The sequence below is a fragment of the Suncus etruscus genome, chromosome 13 (assembly GCF_024139225.1).
Source record: "Suncus etruscus isolate mSunEtr1 chromosome 13, mSunEtr1.pri.cur, whole genome shotgun sequence".
NCBI classification, from domain to species: domain Eukaryota; kingdom Metazoa; phylum Chordata; class Mammalia; order Eulipotyphla; family Soricidae; genus Suncus; species Suncus etruscus.
In genome coordinates this window covers 72811010-72820285 of record NC_064860.1, presented here as the reverse complement: position 1 = coordinate 72820285, position 9276 = coordinate 72811010, and the positions used below count along the sequence as shown (strand labels likewise).

General features: G+C 35.6%; 1 non-coding gene across 1 annotated transcript; it reads right to left on the bottom strand.

Annotated features, from left to right (window-relative positions):
- Positions 1 to 669: 669 nt before the first annotated feature.
- Positions 670 to 802, bottom strand: LOC126026314 (small nucleolar RNA SNORA51). The gene has a single exon (XR_007501607.1). It is a non-coding gene; the product is annotated as a small nucleolar RNA SNORA51 (small nucleolar RNA).
- Positions 803 to 9276: the final 8474 nt, after the last annotated feature.

Here is a 9276-nt window from a genome sequence, read left to right as displayed (position 1 = left end):
CATGGTGTCAAATGCCTTTATCTCTATATTCTATTACCAGGATTCAAATTCTAGATACCTTTATATACATTTTATAATACTATAGTTTCTGTGGGTATCATCTGCATAACAGGATTTTAAATGATTGTATACACTGTTATCATGTCTACATTTCCTAAATTATATTCTTTATTCATTGAATTATAAAATGCTCAAAAAGTAATAATACAATTTATTGATCTACTAGTAACTTTCCTTACATGATGAGTCAATTTAACCCTTTTCAAGCCATGAGCATGTTTATTTTCTACCAAAGGAGTGATCACTATTTGCAACTGCAAAAAAAATATATATAGTTAGCATTTATTGAAGGAAACATTGGTTTATAGGAATTATGTGCCTGAGCTCTTATTTTAAGGATATAGTGTTACTTCTAAATATATACCTCAAAAATGCAAATATTTCTATATCGCAGTTCATTGGACCATAAAACTTCTAAATAGAAAACAATGTAGAACACTTGGTAACCTTATACTCTAAGCTAATTTTTAGTACACATTGTCTCTTAACTTACTCTGTTTATTTCCTGCAAATAAATGACATCATCTGTTTTTATCATTTTCCTTCTGAAATATCACTCTAGTTTGTTGAGCATGCTGTGCTGTAATAACAGGCATCATCACATACATTTTTTGTCCCCCAATTCACAATACAGACCAGGCAAAGGGCCTGTGTTGAGGTGTATACGGGGTGCATTTACTGTACCTCCTCTTTCTATACAGTCAGTGTAAAGAGCACAGCCTGTGGTAAGAATTGGGAGGCCTTATATTTTCTTTTCTTTTTTTTAATGTTTTAAAGTACATACATATATTTGTGTATATGTATGCATATATATATATATATACATATATATAATCCTTCACCAACACAACATTCCCATGACCATTATCCCAAGTGTCCTTCCACCCCACCCCTCATCTATGGGTTTTGAAACAAATGAAAAATATTTGTGTAATGATTCTCAGAGGCAAAATAGAGGAGGACAGGTGGGTCCAGCTCCTGACATGAAGCTTACCACAGGGATCATTTAGTGCAGTCACAGAAATAATTACACTGAGAACTATCATAACAAAATGTGACTGAATGAGGGAAGTAGAAGGTCTGTCTAGAGTACAGGCCGGTGTGGGGTGGGCATCACATACATTTAATAGCTGAGTAATAAATTATTGTAAGTGTGAATACACATATGTATGTTCATCACATATATACATATTATTTTAAAAATTGCTAAAACATTTTATGTTTAAATAATTTATTGTATACTGTTTAAAATAAAATATAATTATTTTTGAGAATATTTGATTATTATTTTGGTAATAGGGTCATAATGTTAATATACAAAGTTATTGCACACCACAACACCAAGTGCTGTTAATCTTCCACCAATGTCTTGAAGTCACCTCTACCATAGTCATCTCCCCTCCATTTCTCCACTTTTGTTGATAAAATTTTCCACATTTGAATAAAATAACCTGTATTTTGCTATTGCTTAATATTTTCCTTAACATATACATATATATATATATTGATTTTTGGGTCACACCCGGCAGGGCTCAGGCTTTAGTCCTGGTTCTATGCTCAGAAAAAGCTCTTAGTGGGGCCGGAGAGAAACATGGAGGTAGAGGGTTTGCCTTGCATGCAGAAGGACGGTGATTCAAATCCTGGCATCTCATAGGGTCCCCTGAGCCTGCCAGGAGCGATTTCTGAGCATAGAGCCAGGAGTAACCCCTGTGCCCTGCCAGGTGTGACCCAAAAAACAAAAAACAAAAACAAAAACAAAAAGCTCTTAGGAGACGCAGGGGACCATATAGGATGCCAGGATTCAAACCACCATTCTTCTGCATGAAAGCCAAATGCCCTATCTTCATGCTATCTCTCCAGCCCCATGCTTGCTATATATTCTTAATGAAAATACACCATTAGTAATTGCTTTGTTTCCACATCTCAACTACTATTAATAAATAAATAGCACATCTAGGGTGTCATATTTATTTCAAATTAATGTTTTAAGCTATTTGGATGCATAAGTAGGTGTGAAATTGCAGAAATGTATAATTTTTATGATTTTCTAAGAAATTTGTATTCTCTGTACTGGTAAGATGAGTAAATACTTCCTAAAAGAACATTTGAGAGGTTTCTTTTTTTTTTACGTGCTTTTTAGCACATTTTTAAAAAAAATTTACAGTTGCTTTATTACATGTGAGTATGCATATGTAAATCACATATATACATACAGATATACACAAATTCATACCAGTTGTGATAATATTAAAGCATGAACATGAGATCCTCTGATGTCAAATCTAGACATTGACACCTACAAAGTGAACCATATTCCTAGCCTCCTCCTTTCTTTTCTTTTTTATTCTCTTTTTCTGCTTCCTCTTCCTCTTCTCCTCCTCCTCCTCCTCTTCATCCCTTTCTTCTTCAACTTTCTCCTCTTTTCCCCTTCTTCCTCCTCCTCTTCTTCCCCTTCTTCCTCTTCTTCTTCCTCTTCCCTTTCTCACTCTTCCTCCATCTCCTTTTATTATTAGACTCTTCTGGGTCTCTGAGACTCCAACGATTCCTATGTTGTTTCTGTTGAATTTATCAAAGACTTCTATTTTCATCTGTTCACATTCTTTAAGAAGTTTGTCCATTGTCTAATCATTTACTTTAAGGTTCTCTTCCAATCTCTCCTGCTGTATGGAGTTGCTCTGCATCTCATCCTCCTGCTCACTGACCCTGTCCTCAGCTGCTGTTACTCCATGAGAGAGGCTTTCCATTGAGGTTTTTATTTCATTTACCCAGTTTTTCAGACTTGTTATTTCAATTTGAATTTTTCTGATTTCTATCTTCATGTATTCTTAATTCTTATATTGTTCCATTCAACTCTCTCTATATTTTCTTTGAACTCCATGAACATCCTCCATATATTTTCTCTAAATATCTTATCTGAGAGAATACTTAGCTGGTTTGTACATCTCGTGTCATCAGAACTGCAGTCTCTATACATGGGGTTGTTCTGCACTGTTTCCCCATGGCCACACTATAGTGGGATTTTTACTATGTCTTTTCAGCACATTTTAATTCTGTTCCATATCATAAGGATCATTAGAACACATATTTCTTTTTTTTTATTTAAACACCTTGATTACATACATGATTGTGTTTGGGTTTCAGTAATAAAAGGAATACCACCCATCACCAGTGCAACATTCCCATCACCCATGTCCCAAATCTCCCTCCTCCCCACCCGACCCCTGCCTGTACTCTACACAGGCTCTGCATTTCCTTCATACATTCTCAATATTAGGACAGTTCAAAATGTAGTTATTTCTCAAACTAAACTCATCACTATTTGTGGTGAGCTTCCTGAGGTGAGCTGGAACTTCCAGCTCTTTTCTCTTTTGTGTCTGAAAATTATTATTGCAAGAATGTCTTTCATTTTTCTTAAAACCCATAGATGAGTGAGACCATTCTGCATTTTTCTCTCTCTCTCTGACTTATTTCACTCAGCATAATAGATTCTGTCTACATCCATGTATAGGAAAATTTCATGACTTCATCTCTCCTGACAGCTGCATAATATTCCATTGTGTATATGTACCACAGTTTCTTTAGCCATTCGTCTGTTGAAGGGCATCTTGGTTGTTTCCAGAGTCTTGCTATGGTAAATAGTGCTGCAATGAATATAGGTGTAAGGAAGGGATTTTTGTATTGTATTTTTGTGTTCCTAGGGTATATTCCTAGGAGTGGTATAGATGGATCGTATGGGAGCTCGATTTCCAGTTTTTGGAGGAATCTCCATATTGCTTTCCATAAAGGTTGAACTAGACGGCATTCCCACCAGCAGTGGATAATGGTTCCTTTCTCTCCACATCCCCGCCAGCACTGTTTGTTCTCATTCTTTGTGATGTGTGCCATTCTCTGTGGTGTGAGGTGGTATCTCATTGTTGTTTTGATTTGCATCTCCCTGATGATTAGTGATGTGGAGCATTTCTTCATGTGTCTATTGGCCATTTGTATTTCTTTGTCAAAGTGTCTGTTCATTTCTTCTCCCCATTTTTTGATGGGATTAGATGTTTTTTTTTTCTTGTAAATTTCTGTCAGTGCCTTGTATATTTTGGAGATTAGCCCCTTATCTGATGGGTATTGGGTGAATAGTTTCTCCCACTCAGTGGGTGGCTCTTGTATCCTGGGCACTATTTCCTTTGAGGTGCAGAAGCTTCTCAACTTAATATATTCCCATCTGTTAATCTCTGCTTTCACTAGCTTGGAGAGTGCAGTTTCCTCCTTGAAGATGCCTGTAGTCTCAATGTCCTGGAAAGTTTTCCCTATGTGTTGTTCTATATATCTTATGGTTTGGGGTCTGATATAGAGGTCTTTAATCCATTTGGATTTTACCTTCGTACATGATGTTAGCTGGGGGTCTAAGTTTAATTTTTTGCAAGTGGCTAGCCACTTGTGCCAACACCACTTGTTGAAGAGGCTTTCTTTGCTCCATTTAGGATTTCCTGCTCCTTTATCAAAAATTAGGTGATTGTATGTCTGGGGAACATTTTCTGAGTATTCAAGCCTATTCCACTGATCTGAGGGTCTGTCCTTATTCCAATACCATGCTGTTTTGATAACTATTGCTTTGTAGTAAAGTTTAAAGTTGGGGAAAGTAATTCCTCCCATATTCTTTTTCCCAATGACTGCTTTAGCTATTCTAGGGTATTTATTGTTCCAAATGAATTTCAAAAGTGCCTGATCCACTTCTTTGAAGAATGTCATGGGTATCTTTAGAAGGATTGCATTAAATCTGTATAATGCCTTGGGGATTATTGCCATTTTGATGATGTTAATCCTGCCAATCCATGAGCAGGGTATGTGTTTCCATTTTCGCGTGTCCTCTCTTATTTCTTGGAGCAGAGTTTTATAGTTTTCTTTGTATAGGTCCTTCACATTTTTAGTCAAATTGATTCCAAGATATTTGAGTTTGTGTGGCACTATTGTGAATGGGGTTGTTTTCTTAATGTCCATTTCTTCCTTATTACTATTGGTGTATAGAAAGGCCATTGATTTTTGTGCGTTGATTTTGTAGCCTGCCACCTTGCTATATGAGTCTATTGTTTCTAGAAGCTTTTTGGTAGAGTCTTTAGGGTTTTCTAAGTAGAGCATCATGTCATCGGCAAACAGTGAGAGAGAGAAACTTGATAACTCGTATTAGGAATGAAAAAGGAGAGATCACTACTGATATGACAGAGATTCAAAGGGTAATCAGAAACTACTTTGAAAAACTCTACGCCACTAAAAATGAGAACCTGGAAGAAATGGATAAAGTCTTGGACTCTTATAATCTTCCATGGTTGAAAGAAGAGGATGTAGCATATCTAAACACCTCAATCACCATTGATGAAATAAAAATGGTAATCAAAATTCTTTTTTTTTTTTTTTGGTTTTTGGGCCACACCCAGTAACGCTCAGGGGTTACTCCTGGCTATGTGCTCAGAAGTTGCTCCTGGCTTGGGGGACCATATGGGGCAATGGGGATCGAACCGCGGTCCGTCCAAGGTTAGCGCAGGCAAGGCAGGCACCTTACCTTTAGCGCCACCGTCCGGCCCGGTAATCAAAATTCTGCCCAAAAACAAAAGCCCAGGCCCAGATGGATTCACTAATGAATTCTATCAAACTTTCCAAGAGGAACTACTACCAATCCTGGCAAGACTCTTTTATGAAATTGAACAAGTGGAAACACTCCCAAATAGCTTTTATGAAGCCAACATCACCTTGATACCTAAACCAGACAGAGACGCTACCAAAAAAGAAAATTACAGACCAATATCAATGATGAATGCAGATGCAAAGATCCTCAACAAAATCCTGGCAAATAGGATTCAATACCTCATTAAGAAGATCATCCACTACGATCAAGTAGGTTTCATCCCAGGAATGCAAGTATGGTTTAACATCCGTAAGTCTATCAACATAATACACAACATCAAAAACAAGAAAAATAAAAACCACATGATCATATCAATAGATGCAGAGAAAGCATTTGATAAGTTCCAACACCCATTCTTGATCAAAACTCTCAGCAAGATGGGAATGGAAGGAACCTTTCTCAATATAGTTAAGGCCATCTACCACAAGCCAGTGGCAAATATTATCCTCAATGGAGAAAAACTAAAAGCCTTCCCTCTAAATTCCTGCACAAGACAAGGCTGTCCTCTCTCACCACTCCTATTCAACATAGCACTGGAAGTACTTGCTATAGCGATTAGGCAAGAAAAAGATATCAAGGGAATCCAGATAGGAAAGGAAGAACACATATTTCTATCTAAATGTTGTTTTGGCTTGAATTTTATGGATATTAAATAATAATAAGGCATTTTTCAGTTAAAAAGTTTCCTTTTTGACAAATTATTTGTTTAGTTACTCTTCCCACTTTTTAATAAAATTGTTATATTTTGACTTGTGTAACTTTTGTATTTCAGATATAATATTTTGTCAGATTTACAATGTGCTGACATTTTTTCTATTCAGTAGGAGGAATTTTGTTTCAAGTTTAATATTTCTTTAAGTGTGAAGAAACTTTTGGATTTGTACATCTCATTTTTTTAATTTTTGCTTCTGATTTCATTGAGATGAAAACTTTAGAATGATTATTTCTGAAAAGGTATTTTGATATCTTCAAATATATTATAATCTAATGTATATTATACCTAATTATCTAAATTGGAGTATTTTTATTTAATTTCAAAACTAAGTGTAGAAAATTTGTTTAAAATTAATTGGGTTTTAGTTCCATAACAGTATACTTCAAGGGCAGGGAAACTCTGTATAGATTAGGCCAAGAGAATTCCCTTTCTAATTTCCCCAATATTTACTGTGCTTATACAGGGAGACAAAAAGCAGCATAAAATAATTTTCGGGGGGGGGGGGTAGTGATGGTTGTTGCTGTTGTTGTTTTCTTTTTTGTGCTGTTTTGTTTTTATTTCAGGACTGTGGTTAGTGTGTGATGTATGTCTTTATTGCTATGGTGCATTTTTGGACTTTTTTGTTTGATTTTTCTTTTTGTATTTTTGATGTGTTTCTTTTTTGTTTTGTTTTGTTTTGTTTTTGTTTGTTTTTGGGTCACACCCAGCACTGCTCAGGACTTACTCCTGTCTCTACACTCTGAGGGCACTTCTGGCGGTCTTGGGGGACCATGTGGTGTGGGAGACCGAGCACCCCACATATCAAAGGAACTCTGAATGAATTTTCCACCACCTGCCTGTTTTAAGCCATAAAGTTTGCATAGCCCCGAACCAACAGAAAACTCTGCAAATAAATTTAGCTCAGCACAAAGAATCTGGCTTAACCAGATTCTTTAACCTTTCCATGGAACCTGTTTTTGTGCCTGCTCTCAAGCAGATATGTTTTTGTAAATTATGATCCTTATTGCTTACACAAAAGAAAGATTTAAATGGAAAATAAGCTAAACAAAAAATTGTATTTGTGTAAATATCAATTAGCTATTTGTTTAAGAATTTGCTTCCCCTCCCCTCATCCCGCCAGGTTCCTCCTTATCCTTCCCGCCATCAAAATGTGTTTATGCTCCCATTGGTTAAAATTGTTGTACTTGTACAAATCTGATTGGTTTATGTTTCAATCCTATGCTACTACTCCTCCCACTGGAGCAGGGCATAAAAACCCTGCTCTCCCCTCAATAAATCCTCTCAACTGGCAATGTCACCCTGAGCGTTTTACTAACTTCTGCAGCTTAATTTTTTAGGTGTTCACAAAAGAGCTTAACACTCGCGAATTATTTGTAGCTGCCTTCTGCCTTCTGTCCCGGTTGAGAGAAAGCTGCTGGCCGGAATTCTCTCCCAGTAAAGGACAGGAGCAGAGGCAGTTACAATGTAGGATCCCAGGATTTGATCCATTGTCCTTCTGCATGCAGGGCAAACCCCTTGCTTCCATGTTATCTCTTCTGTCCCTGTTAATGTATTGCTCTTCCTTTTTACTTTTCTTCTCTCAAATTAATATTTATAGCCTCTCTAGAAGGGTTCCGCCTATTCTTTGCTAATTTGAGTTTCACTCCCATTTTATTTATTTTTCTTCTCCTCAAACAGAACCATATAACTTGAAACAACTTGTTCCACCTTTCAATTTGAGGGGGAAACAATGGAGGGCACCAAGACCAAACAGTTGTATGATCACTAAGAAGTAATAAAAATGATCAGACTTAAACATCAAACCCAAACCAATGACAATAGAATCGATACTCAATCTACCACAAGATAGACACAGAGAGGACCACCTATATTAGCAGCCTGGGGGGTAAGGGAGAGGAATATGGGATGAATGCTAGGAACAAAGGTGGAGGGAGGACAACTTTGGTGGTGGGAATTAACCCTGATCCAATGTCAATATGAATATAAACATTACTATGAAATATATGTAATCCCCTTTGGTCAAAATAAAAAATTATTTAAAAAGAAATAAAAATTATAAAATTAATTGGGTTTTAAAAACTTGATCTATCACTGACTTATTTACAAATTATGGAGGTAGGTTTAATTTTGGATAATTTGGTTTTTATACATTCATTATTTTTGTGTACCCAAACATGTCAAAATATAATTACTTGTCTATTATTTAATTTGAATATAATAAATTTTGATGGCAGTTAGCTTGAGTTCACAATGAACAGTCTTTAAGGTTCTTTGTGTTTCATTATACTGTATCCCTTGAAAGATGTAAAAATTATAAATAATGAAGAAATATTTACTAGTTGGATTCTTAAAAATTACTTTTGCTTGCTTTTTCTTGTTATTTCTCCCATTTTTACAGGTTAAGAAATTCTATTGAAAAGTAATGTCACTAATCACTAAAAATTGTATAACTAAAGATGTTTAAATAACTATTTAAAATATTACTAGAGAGAAAAATTAGGGACTACTTATAATCCATGTCTGCCTAATTGTGAAAGTAATAAAATTGAGAAAGGAGATGAAAAAAATTATAGTACTAAATGACAATGGTATCTAAGTTTGTTTGTAATACGTGTATATGTATATATTTCAGCCTGATGTTTGTCTTTCACAGATTTCAAGGTTCACGGTTTATCAGATGTCTGTTATGGTGAATATTAGAGCAATTATCTGGGTCAAGGAGTTTAGTAAAACTTATTAAAATGCAAATATATTACTTGGTTAAGTTAACACATTAAGTCACAGACATATTAATAATTTAACAAGTGTTATTCTATTCTAAGGTTCATATAAT